The sequence below is a fragment of the Barbus barbus genome (assembly GCF_936440315.1).
Source record: "Barbus barbus genome assembly, chromosome: 9".
Classification (NCBI taxonomy): Eukaryota; Metazoa; Chordata; class Actinopteri; order Cypriniformes; family Cyprinidae; genus Barbus; species Barbus barbus.
Window position 1 is genome coordinate 19780235 of NC_136737.1, and position 13657 is coordinate 19793891.

The 13657-nt window shown below is 35.0% G+C and overlaps 1 protein-coding gene across 1 annotated transcript in view; it reads right to left on the minus strand.

Moving 5' to 3' along the window:
* Positions 1-8088, minus strand: part of LOC306875304 (alpha-1,6-mannosylglycoprotein 6-beta-N-acetylglucosaminyltransferase A-like) — an 86622-nt gene extending 78534 nt beyond the window's left edge. The window contains exon 1 of the mRNA XM_079425772.1: positions 7931-8088. The gene's annotated coding sequence lies outside the window, so the exon portion shown is untranslated. The remainder of the gene's footprint in view (positions 1-7930) is intronic.
* Between the last annotated feature and the right edge of the window lie 5569 nt (positions 8089-13657).

Genomic DNA, 13657 nt, shown 5'->3' on the forward strand with positions numbered 1-13657 from the left:
TACATGAACACAAATATACTTGTTTGCATTTGAGCATAGATTTAAATACAGTCAGCAGAAGGGGATGCCACAAAGGTTGAATACACAGTAACTGTTGACATTTCTGATGCGGTTGAACCATTGATGACAATAATACAATAATTTAGAAATACTACAATGTCCTTTCTGACCTACCATATGTGACCTTTGATATTTACTATATTGTTTTAATGAATGTTGTTAAAGCAATAAGCCAGTCCAGGCTGAGGTGTGAAGCAGGTCTTACAACCCTATAAAAACCACTGTAACAAATAGCCTTCTGTAATCGTATAAAGATAAATGTTAGAGCCTAAATAGGTTTAAAATGTGAGATCAAGGCTAGAATAAATGTTATGTTATTTGTAACATATCGCCTTTAACGTACAAATATTGTAGCTAGCATAAATACATATGCTGTCTCTAGCATGATATTGTCTCTTATGTGTAGGCTGTGAAACCAGTTTTATTTTTCCCCAAATTTCATTTTAATTCTTCTGGACTGCATTTTAATGGTTAAAAAAAAAAAATTGTAGTCATCAAAAAGCAATTAATTAAACTTTTAAGTTTTAGGGCCCTATGAAATCAAATATTTGCTTTCCAAATTCCAAGTTTTCAGTTTAATTTTTTTTAGATTCTGTTTTAATGATTAAGTTAAATTTAAGTAAAGCAAGTCAATTAATTGCAATCATGAAAAGTAGGTTTTAAAATGTAATAATTTCAATTTGGGCCCTATTAACTTTTCTCCCCTACGTTTTTCCAAAATTCCATGTTTTTCATCTGAAAATTTCTGGATTCTGTTTTAATTGTTTGACTGAATTTTACAAATCAAAAAGCATGTATAATCAAGCGAATTTAGGGGTGGGCAATATACCAGTAGACCCGATTAATTGGTAGATATTTGTTAACTTGTAGAGATTTTCGACTATATCGTCTCTATCACAGTTACACACTCACATGACGTTGCTGTGCTACGTGGTCACGAACACTTATTGTTTGCAAGTTTTTCCTGCTCTGATTACTTTCAAAAGGCCAAATAAAGTGCTTTTGCTTTCGCATAAAAACATACAGCGTCTCCCTGACATGGCTGCATCAACACTACTGCAGTTACTGAAACCATGCAAGCTTTGTAACCCTGCAGATCTTATACATGCACAAACAGCTACATAACACTAAAGAAAAGGAAAACAAGAAATCACATCATACGTCCCTTTTAACTTAGCCTAGTATTCCTTTTTTGAAATATTGACACTGGTGACAAGAATTGTGAAAGACACTGATATTGTTTAACAGTTTGCTCAGGATCTACAGAAGCTGGATGCTATGGAAACTCACTTAGCCAGGCATTATTCAGGATTCAATAGATTGCCCTGTAAAGCCACATCAACTGCCTTGCTTTGCCAAACAGACAGGTTGGACACACACTTAACCTCCCACACACTTTCTCTTCAATGTACTATTGTATAAAATATCAATTAATCTTAGCTACAATTATTAAACACTTCACTATGAAACACACAAACAGAAAACCTAAAAATCCACTCTATAGTTGAAGTACAAAGCGATAAACCGGCAGCTCTGAATACTTTCACAAGTAGCAAAAAGCAATAAAGAGCAAAAGATGCCACATACCCACACAGCAATGAGGTCAAAACCAGTTTTTCCATTAGATTAACACATCCTACTAAACCTGAAACTAGTATTTTAACAATCCCCAGAGGCACGACACACAGTAATGCAAATATGGCTTACTTGTATCATATCACATTTAACAATAACTCGAAAAAGACCAGTGGCCCAGAAATGATACATTACATCATTTTCTTCTAAAATTATCCAGAAGACAGTAACACCCTTCTATCAGTATTCTGTCAGTATTAAGAGTGGGTGTAACACTACTTAGTTAATCTTTGAGAGCACTTAAAATGTTTTACTATTGTGGTTTTACATAATAGGCAAACAAATACTTTTCAGTTTTTTTTAAAAGGTATAGGTCACAGAAAAAATGAGGATGTTCCACCCTCATGCCATCCAAAGCATAGATGAGCTTAGATGATTTGGAGAAATGTAGTATTACATCACTTGCTCACAAGTGGATCCTAATATAATCTAGGATATTTTGTAATTGTTCTGTAAAAAAAAAAAAAAAACTGTTTATAGTCTTGCTACAAAGTAATTTTGTCATAAAAGTACTAATAGATATGTACAAAACTACTTTTTAATAATTGACTGGTGGTTCAAACTTAGTTCCTTTAAAGTATCAGAAATCACTGTTCTTGTAAACACAATTGTTGCTCATGCCATGATAAAGTATTGCAATCAGATTACACATTTGTCTAAGCTCTCTTTCTAAGTATTTGTAATTATTATTATGTATCATGTTTAATTACAGGCTTTTTGAATGTTCTTCCTGGAAGGGGAAGATCGCCTGAGAGAAGATGATGTTGTGAGAACTTCTGACCTTTGTACACACTACCTTGTGATAAGCAAACATCTTGTGCTTAAACTAAGCAGTAGTATATTATGCCAAAAAGAGGGCTTAAATTGCCTCTGACACGATTTACATTATGATTACATTAAAATGTATCTATGCTGCACAGTCATGCACACGTGGGCATATCCAAAACTGACAGCACCTTTTGTAATTACTCAAATTATATCATAACTATCAGGCTAACTGATCTACAACACAAATGCAATGGCCAAACTTTTAGTTTGTTTGCTGTTTTATTTGTTGCATCCTGGAATTATGACATTGTTAGAACTTGCAAGAATTCACTTGGAATTCTTGAGATCTCATATCAAATCTAAAACATCAGTTTCCAGCTAAACAAAACTACAACTCCTGCGCTTTAGAGGAACCCTGCGGGGCGAGAGGGCCTGAATGGAACAGCATTCACAGAGAAAGTGCCTTTTCCCTCGGAAACTTGCGTAACCATAGGACAGCTATGGAAAATGCTGATGAATAATTTACAATAGGCTCTAGCGTTTTCAGCAAGAGTTGCTCAAAGAGGTTATTGTACTGTACTGAAAACATTCAAAAAGATTAACCTGTTGGTCTGGCAGAATTTCAGGTTAGCCAACTTGGGCGGTTAATACACCCAAGAACTGATAGGAAACGTACTTTAGTTTCCTATCAGTTGCAAATATAAAATATACAAATACTTTAGTTGCAAATTAGGCCTGATTAAATTGGCACATATATATGAATATTAACAATGAACATTATGACATTTAAATAGTTTTGGCGATTTTTCCTTCAGTCTGCTTGTGCATTTCTGACCCAAACAGCAAAGCAGTCTATATCTCCGCGATGTTCTTGTTAAATATGCAATTTCTGAAATATTACAATGAATTAATTTCTAAAATGTTATGATATGGAAAGCCTTAAACAGATCACAACAGTATAGCCATACACAGGCTATAAGTCATCAGCAACGTGGTAAACATGCGTGCCAGTATGCATATGATTTAATATGAAGTGTCCGTAACGCATTATTATGGTTGATAAGAGCAAATAATGGAGATGAGCTGTTGATCATAATTAGCATGGCCATAAGTTGGCTTTGTACAGAAAGTTTCAAGTTAATTGCATTAACTTGAAAATTACTATATGAAAAACTTAATCTTTAAAACGTTACGGACGTGACAGCGCTGAAACGTCCTGACGTCATAAATCTAGACCTTATAAATCTAAAAATCGTCACTGTTTAGACTAAGTGAATGCATTTACTTTTCAGACAGGCCTCCATCTTTCTACAAAATACTTACTGTTGACATAAATTTAAAAATGGGCAATTTTTGATATCTCATTTGAAAATATGAAATACAGTCGAATGAAAATGTATTTTTACCATAGGTCCACCCCTCATATGTGGTGGATAACCATAGCGATTTCCTTCAAATTTCTATTAAAGCACATTAATGCAGTAAAATACAGACCTAAACGCACAACTTAAACAGGGTTTTGTTCTTTTGGTAAAAACTTTTTCATGGTAAGGTTGACATTTGTATGGAATTGTTCAAATGTTTTTAAGTAACGATGGACAACTCTAGTAAATATTCTCGATATTATCTCCTTAAGTAGGTTTGAAGTGGTGTCGTCAAAACTTAGCCTCTCAGTTTGTACTTAAACATCACAAGTAACCGTGAATATCACATAACTTAACAAATCTTAAAGAAATTTTATAATAAAACTATTTTTTTCCCAGAAATTTTAATTCACACACAATGGAAGTAAAGATTCATTTCACCACTTCCAAACACTTAATATTGCATGTTTACTAAATAAACATTGCTATAATACGTACATAAGAATGATGCTGACAAAATGTTGAAGACTCAACTGTCTCGCTTTTTTTAACTTGCAAATTTTTTTTTTCATAGTATTTACAGCACTGCTCTTCCTGTCTGTTTTACTTCAGGCTTCCCATGCAAGTACATTTTTCTGGAGGGTTAAAAAAAAGCAACACGGACAGGTTGATATAGTCTCTGATTCTGGAAAACAACGTCAAAGAAATCGACTAGGCTATATAGTGCAAATGACATGTAAAAATGTGTGCAAAAAGTCTACAAATCTCATTAAAATGGACATTTGCCATATCCAAGGACACTCTAGAAAAATATGACAGTCTGAAATATTCTAAAACATTCTAGAACAGCTGAAGAAAATTTTTAAATTTACAGTCTTTTTCTGGGAAACAGAACCAAAAATATTGATGACATCATCCTGCACTACACAGATTTTCATCCAATCAAATGTTCTTTGAATTAAACCATCCATCCTTTTCTTGTCAAGCTATTTCATTGCTTTAAGTTGAAGTTTACTAAATTAAATCTCATTGGTTACTAAACAGATAATGTTGGATTTTAGAATTGGCATGTTTCTGTAATACACCCCCAGGGCATGGATAACATTTTTGAAAAACATCAAATTTCAGAACACGGCCATTATGCAACCAGGATGTTTTTAAAGGAGCTTCAGCCAGAATATTGCAACTGATTTGACAGCCAAACAACACAAGAGTTGATCCCAGTGAGCAAGCCCTTTACTCCAGGCCAAAAAGGGCCTTTTCCTGAGCTATACACGCAGGCTGAAATTATCCCCGCTGAGGACTGCTGCCAAAGCAAATCTCTTGAAGAAATTTGCTGAATGCGCAATGCATTCTGTTTGCTTCCACATTTAAAGAAAAAAAGTGGTTACTGTCAGAGACATGGGTTCAGAAGTCGTTACATAATTAAAAATGACACCTTCAAGATTTTAAGGTACGGCTACCAGCTTTCCACTGTAACCATCACAGCAATGCATTTTGGGAACTGTAGTCTTAAAGGAATAGTTAATTCAAAACTCTAAATATTTTCTCACCCTCAGACCATTTAAGATCAAAACGGATTTGTAAAAATGTACTATTACATCACTTGCTCACCAATGGATCCTCTGCAGTGAATGGGTGCCGTCAGAATGAGAGTTCAAACAGCTGATAAAAATATCACAATAATCCACAAGTAATCCACACAGTCCATCAATTAACATCTTTATGAAATGAAAAGCTGCATTTTTGTAAGAAACAAATCCATCATTACAACGTTTTAATTTTAAACCATTGCTTCTCCATGGTTCATAACAATGTTTCCTGCAGTGAAAAAGTCCACCCCCTGTTGTCATCTCACTTCAAAACTCACCAACATATTTGATCAGAACTCCTTTTGCATGCAAACAGAGCTTTATCTGTGCATATTTCTCTCCCGATTCAGACTAGATACCTTTTTTAACGGAGAAAGCAGTATAATGAATAGAGCATGTCTCATTCTGACGGCACCCATTCACTGCAGAAAATCCACTGGTGAGCTAGTGATTTCTCCAAATCTGTACGAATGACAAAAACTCATCTAAATACAAGAAGGCCAAAAGGTAAATCTTCCTTTAACTCTACCAAGGACATTTTCTGAAAACAGATTCTGAGGGAAATGTAAGAGTGTTTTCAATATGACGCCAATAAATGTCTACTCAGCTTGAACTAGACATCAACGCAAAATCCAACTGACGGTCTCATGTCAATGCCTGCGGTGAAATCCAGCAAAACCAGTTACCATTAAAAACCAGGTAAAGCTCACTAAGTGGATCATTCTGATGGATGTCACTTTTGCACACTTAAAACACATCAAACTTCCTGAACTGCTGAAACAGACTATCTACTATTACCTGGAAGAGTCGCTGTTTAGATCATTTACACACACAAGTTCTTTTTACCAACCCAACGCAACACACATCCGACCCATAAATTAACTCGCATAAAGCATCTCATATACAGGCTCAAGAGGTCTGAAGTTCTGAACATAAAAAGCGCTTGCAGTAAACACGGTGGAAAAGTAGCCAGTGTAGTCAAAGCGGGGCAATCGACTTGAAACAAATGGCCAAGGTCAACGGCTATTCATTGATACCACAGATTAGACTCTTGATTTACACTGCACTGAAGGTCTATTTACAGACCATCACATATGAGATCAAGCGCAGCCCAAGAACAGGAAGTTATAAGCAATAAAACACTTTTAAGGACATTTCTGAACCCGTTACAAGATGGGCGTTGAGGCAGTTACCTGTTTTGCCATCCTTTGAAGTCAATTCCATTTCAGCAACAGAGAATTTGGTGTTCTGAGGCAAGTTGACTAGTAATTACTGTTAAGATTATAGATTTGAAAAATACTAAGGACATAAACAATACAGTATAGCCATCAACTGAAATCAAATGTCACTTTGTATCTTAACAACGTATGGAAGTATGGACAAGTACGAACAAACAACAAAAGTTGAACTGTGTATTTGAAACAACCAAACATAGACTGTTTGAAAACGATTAGATTACAGCCTTACTTTCTATGGCGAGACCGAAGATTAAACGCATCAATATTACAGTTATAAAAACTGTACGCATTATTAAATTATGCAATGGTCCGTGAAAACCAACGACAGAGATATATGATGCAGAAGAGCCAGTTATTCTTCACTATGACATCTTAAAACCTCTTTAATACATTACGCTCTGAACTGTGGTCTGAAGGTTATATCAAATGGTACATTTGGGACTCAACCCAACAACCTTCTGTTCATCACCTCAGCTCTTTATTTAACTACTACACCAAACTACTCCAAAGTTAAGCCATTTTAAATAACTGCACCAAATTCTAATGCAGCTTAATAGTTAAAGGCCTAGGATTGCAATCCAAAGGTTGTAGGTTTGAACCCCATAAGGTTGAGCCGATCATCACTGTTCCCTTGAGAAAGACGCTTAACCTCAGGTTTCTCTGTAATACACTTTTAAAGAAGTATTGAGATTTCAATATCATTTCATACCATGGAACTACATAATGATCATATTCAAATACCATGGTATTTACAGGAAGCAACTAAAAAATACAGAAGTACATGTCAGAAACATGCTAATACAAGAGCACTTGTTTGTAATTTACAAAAAAGTACAACCTGTTTTGGTGCATTTACCATGCCATTCTAATGTAATGTAACATGGTAGCCTATAGCCTAACATTAACAGCACTGAAATGACAAGGAAACATGGTTTGGACATAATATCATATACTATCATGGCTTGTACCTTTGGTATAGTAGAAAGTACCTTGTAGCACAATGTCAGTGCCATGGTATACATCAACGACTGTATTACCATCACTTTAAGACAGTAGAGCCACATTATTGTTGCTGTAAGGCTTATTTGTAAATATGCAATCAAATCAAGGATTAAACGGCTAACGCGTTTGTGATCGATAGATTTTAGTGTATAAATAACACAAATAAAGACGTATAACACATATGCGCGTGTTCCGCAGTGGACTGCAACGCAACAACGCGCCCTGCTTTCATTCTGTACGCTTTTAGAAAGCAAACCAAACAAACACTAACCTGGTTAAAGATTTAAGGTGGTGATATGGATGTTTAAAGGCTGAAGAAAAGCCGGTGGTTGCGATGTGATCGGCGTCGGTGTGATTCCAGGCACCTGACAACACTCGGTGTGTTTCGATCACATTCAACACAAAGAGCATCGAGACCGCAGGGAGCGTGGCGATCTTACCTACGTTATTGAAAAGCGTTAAACCCCACACAGCGCTGGCTCGCTAAGGGTCCCTAACGTTTAGAGCGTCTCAGGTGTAGTTCATTTTCAATTAATTAGTTATATTATTTTGTAAATCGATACAAAAAACGTAAAACTAAAATAATCTCACAAAACAGGACACCAAAACGGAGGGAAAATTTATTAAGAATATATTTTCCGTTCAATAACAATAAAAAAAAAAAACTAAAAAAATGACAAAATAGGAATAATAAAGGTGTCATATCCAGGCGAATATTGATATTTTTAACAATATCGATTGTATCAGAAACCATAAACCGTTACTAAAGTTACATTAGAAGAACGGATGATTCGTGAATGAATGATTCATTTGAGTCGAATCTTTGCATGAATCACCCGGTAAAGTGAATCATAGGATCAAACCGATTCTCGATTCTCAACCGACCACTTGAGGGCAAGATTATATCGACGTAGGCTTAAATATCGGTTTGTTCCTCAAACAAAGCATCGTATGATTTTTGCAAACTTGCTTTTATTGTGATTTTGTGGACGTGGCATTTTCAGTCAGCATTCATTCTACAGAATTTATCATTTTTTATTCCGAAAAATAAAGAAAGTCATACGGGCCTGTAACGACGTGATGGTGAGTAAACGTTAACAGAATGATTTTGAGGTGAACTATGCTTTTAATGTTGAGTTTGACAGAGGGGTACAATACGAAGTCTTGATGTATTCTGCCATCTATTGGACATTCAATGAACTTGTAGTTCAAAAGCTGTTTTGGTTCGTCGTTGACCTTCTAATATAACGATTAAAGTAAATCTTGTGAAACTAATAAAATATTATGAGAGTAATATCTGCCGGCTGATTTCTTAAGGGATTTGTTCACATTCATTACTTGCTCCAAAACCACTTTCCTCAGGGGAACTTCACGTTTTGGTTGAAGGTAATGGGGAAGTAAACAGTGACTGAATAGCCTATATATTTTGGAGTTAAATTAACTTTGGAATTTCTTTAAAACTGAATTTTGGGTTTAAAATGAGGCCAGTTTGAACGTACATTCATGCTTTGACTGAAAATTTTAGCTGAAGGACTGCTCCTTTGAGAAAAAATTCAACTGAAGAGAAGTGAATAATAAAAAAAAAAGATAGCCTACTATGAAAAGTACTTCATGGTCCAAGAATTCAGTCTTTTGTTCACAAATACATAGAAGGTGTCCAACGTTCCTTGAAGAATGTCCTGCAAGGACAAAAAGACGTTTGTTCAAAAATCATGCTTTTTCTCTTCCTTTATATGTGTATATATATTAGTCTTCGTCCTACGCTTAACAGGTGACCGTCTTGACAAGTTCTGCGAAAGCATAATTACACATTTCAGTCGAAATTACAGCTCCATTCCCAGACATCCCATAATTCTGTGTCTTATACGCTTAGAGGGTGTCTTAGAGCAGATCCTCAACATGAGTCCATTACTTGAACAAGTTCGCACAAGGCTGCATGTCATATAATTTTGTGTATGTTACAATCAGATATGTAAAATGTGGAAATTGCCTTTGAACTCTTGTTAGCATTTTCTAGATTAAAATTCTCCTCCTGTATATTCTGTATTTTCTGATTGGTGTGCATGTCTTCAAAGTGTGTCTGTGCGTTTCAGATAAGCTTCCTGCATTGTTTACAGTAAGGAATGAAGCAACTGGGTCATTTTTGGTGGGTTTGTTGCTATGGAAATGGACAGTGAGCAGAAATGGAAGTCAAGCAGATTGTGCACACTTGCACCTTCGCACGGTAAGAGATCTCATAAAAACTCTCTTACATTTTTTTTTTTTTATTTTTTTTTTACAGTTTGAATATCTTCATTTTGGCCAAAATGTAACAACAGTTCTATTTAATTACACAGATTATTCTCATTTGAGGGCTACAGTTACATTTAATTTAAGTCAATCTCTCCTCCTGGGCTTTCTCTTGGTGCACTGAACACCTCTGAGGAGCATTTTATTGCTCAGAAGCTGCTCTTTTGTTGCTCAGATGTAATAAAGATCTCATGTAAGTATCCACTTTGTTTTAGATGTGCACTGAGATCTCTGACTTTTGATTGCAGACTTTGGTAATTTGACTAATCTGAGCACAGTCTGAGATTTTTCTAAAAAACTATTAGTAAAGTTATTAATCTTTCAATTTCCCAGGGAAAATTCCCAAGTGTTTGGAAGTCAGCGACTGTTGTTCCAATATTCAAAAGTGGAGACCCCCTTTCTATTGATAATTATAGGCCAATTAGTATTTTACCCACCGTTTCTAAAATTATGGAGAAACTAATTGCAGAACAGATTAGCAGTTACTTGAGTAGTAGTTAATTTTCGATGCATCCAATGCAGTTTGGTTTTAGAGCAAAATACTCAACGGAAACCGCAAATAGTTTTTTTATAGAAAATATTAAAACTCTCTTAGATAAAGGTGGTGTAGTTGGAGCAGTGTTCCTTGATTTAAAGAAAGCCTTTGACACCGTTAATCATAGAATCCTGATGTCTAAGTTAGCTTGTTTTAATTTCTCATCACATACACTTAACTGGATTGAGTCATATCTATCAGATAGATTTCAGTGTGTTAGAGTACACAATCACCCATCCAATGATTTAGGTACATCAACTGGTGTTCCACAAGGATCTATCTTGGGTCCAATGCTTTTTGCTATGTATATAAATGATTTTCATCTTTCATGTCCTAGCATTAATATACAAATGTATGCGGACGATACAGTAATTTATATACATGGTAATAGTCTGACACAAGTTGCAAATGAACTTACGAATTCTATGGTTAATGTGTTGGCATGGCTAAAAGAGAATTGCTTGCAACTAAATGTGTCCAAAACAGTATGTATGTTTTTCTCTAAGTCTAACAGTATTATTAAAGAGCCGGATGTTTACGTGTCAGGGGTGAGGCTGCAGGTAGTGCCTCAATATAAATATCTGGGAATACTGATTGATTCTAAACTTACATTTAAAGCTCACGCAAAAAAAGGTTTGTAAGCAGGTTAGGTTTAATCTCTATAATTTTAATCTTATTAGAGATAACATGCCATTAGAAGCAGCTAAAATGTATATGTATTCTATGGTTATTTCTCACATGACTCACTGTTTAATCACCTGGTCTCAGGCGAGTTCAGTGACTCTAAAACCATTAGAGTCCTTATACAAACGTACACTTAAAGTCTTCGATAAGAAATCAGTACATTCTCACCATTGTCCAATACTGGAAAAATGTAATTTGTTAAATTGGGAAAACATGATTAAGTATGCAAATGTATGCTTGATGTATAAAATTATTTATGGTTTATCTTCTCCCCCTCTTGGTCAGTTAGTTCGTATTAAAACAACTGATTATCGCTCTACAAGAGGCGCATTAAGAGGAGACTGTGTCATACCGCTTAGACGAAGTAAATTTAGTCAGTCTGCTTTTTCTGTCAAAGCTGCACAAGAATGGAATACTATTCCGACAACTATAAGAGATCTAGACACATATGCTTTATTTAGGGTTCAATTGAAGAATTGGTTAATCAGTACTCAGATTTGTCAACACTAGAATCTTATATCTGCCTTTGTCTAATTCTGGTACATTTACAGGAATGTTTTTATTAATGTACAATGTCCCTGTCAAGCTAAATAAATAAAAAAAGAAACAGGAAACCTCTGCGGAATTCTTAATTTGCTCTCCATTTAATCTCATTTCAATCTATAGATAGCAAAATATGACAAACACATGGATGAGATATCTTTAATATCCCAGTTGCTTCTCATATGATATTAAAGATATCTTATTCATGTTTTTGTTCCCTATAGAGTGAGAAAATCAGCATCAAATTATGAATAAAACAGAAAATGTTATTGCTCAGAAGCTTCTCTATTTTGTAGAGCTCAGAGATCTTACTCTAAACTCTATTTGCCCTGTTATCTACTTTATTCTCCTTGCAGTTGACAAGCAACAAATGAAAAGTTCAAGAGCTCTTATTCATGTTTCACGGAGATGTAATGGAGATCTAAGTATCCTCTTCATTTTAGATGTTTCTCCTAACATTTCTTTTCAGAAAATCAGTTTTCATGAGTTCACACTGAGATTTATGGCTTTATATTGCAGACTCTGGAACCTTGACAAATCTGAGCACAGTTTTTCTGGAACTCTACAGGTGTTATTTCTACTTGAACTGATTTCTCCATGTGCTCTCCATTTAATCTCCTTGCAGCTGAAGAACAGCAACTGAGAGGTTAAAGAGATCTCATTATGTTTCTTTCCCCACAGAGTGAGAAAATCAGCATCAAATGAATAATAAAACATGAAAATACTACTCAGAAGATGCTCTTTTGTAACTCATGAGCTATGATGGAGATTAAGTAAACTTTTCATTTTAGATGTTTCTCCTAAAGTTTATTTGGGAAACATAATGAGATCAATTCAGTTATTAAAAGTTCCTAGTAAGACCTCTGACTTTCGATCGCAGACTCTGGTACCTTGAAAACTCTGAGCACATTTGAGCACAACTCTACAGGTGTTATTTTTAGAAGAAACATCAAAGAAGCAAGAAACTCTCCATGTGCTCTTTGTTTAATCTTCTTGCAGTTGAAGAGCAACGCTTGAGATATTAAACAGATATCATTTGTGATTTTTCATTTCTGGGGTTGCAAACACAACCCTGAACGTTTATTAAGTAAGCCCAAAAATGTAATAAAGTAAGTCTGGCGCAAAGTCGAAAATTTGAATCTGATTGTTAGGAATAAAATTTTGTTGGTTCCAATAACAACCCTTTTGTGAAGATCATGGAAGAGAAAAAATATATTCAGGTACCATGCCATCCTAACATTTCAGAAACAATTGCAAACAATGAATCATGCACTTGACATATTCCATTGTTGACGCGTCGCAATTTTCATATGAATGTTATTTCACGCCACACATTTCTGTTCGGTTTCTGGTCTAATATGTGGCGGAAAAGATTCTTACACGACATTGTAACAGCACGGCCAGGCTCTCCGCCCAGCCAATTACCACGATCCACGTCACCTGAGTTCTGATCACACGCACCTGCACCCCATCACCATCATCACCCAGAACCACACAAAAGCACTCACCTCCAGTCACTCTGTGTCCGATCTCGTTCCCACACGTGCAGGCACACATTATTTCATCAACCCACTTACTTTTCCTTTTAAAGCTACAAATGTCACTATTCTGTTTCTCTCACTTGCTCGCTCTCTCTTTCTCAATTTTTTTCTTTTATGGCTCACAAGGGGCAGTACGCTATTAATTTTGCTTCTATATTTGCAGTAGCCTAGCAATGTAAGTATTGGTGTTTATTTAGCATTGCATACTGCATACAATTTTTATTATAAAATATAAATAGTATTTTTATATTTTATAATATAAAAATAGTATTTTTATATTTCTATTTTAGGAAGAAATATAAAAAAATACAATTAATAAGTTAAAATACTGTTTTTAATGAAAATATAAAAATGCAATTAAGAAATATATATATAAACATGACAAATAAAATGTTATTTTTAATAA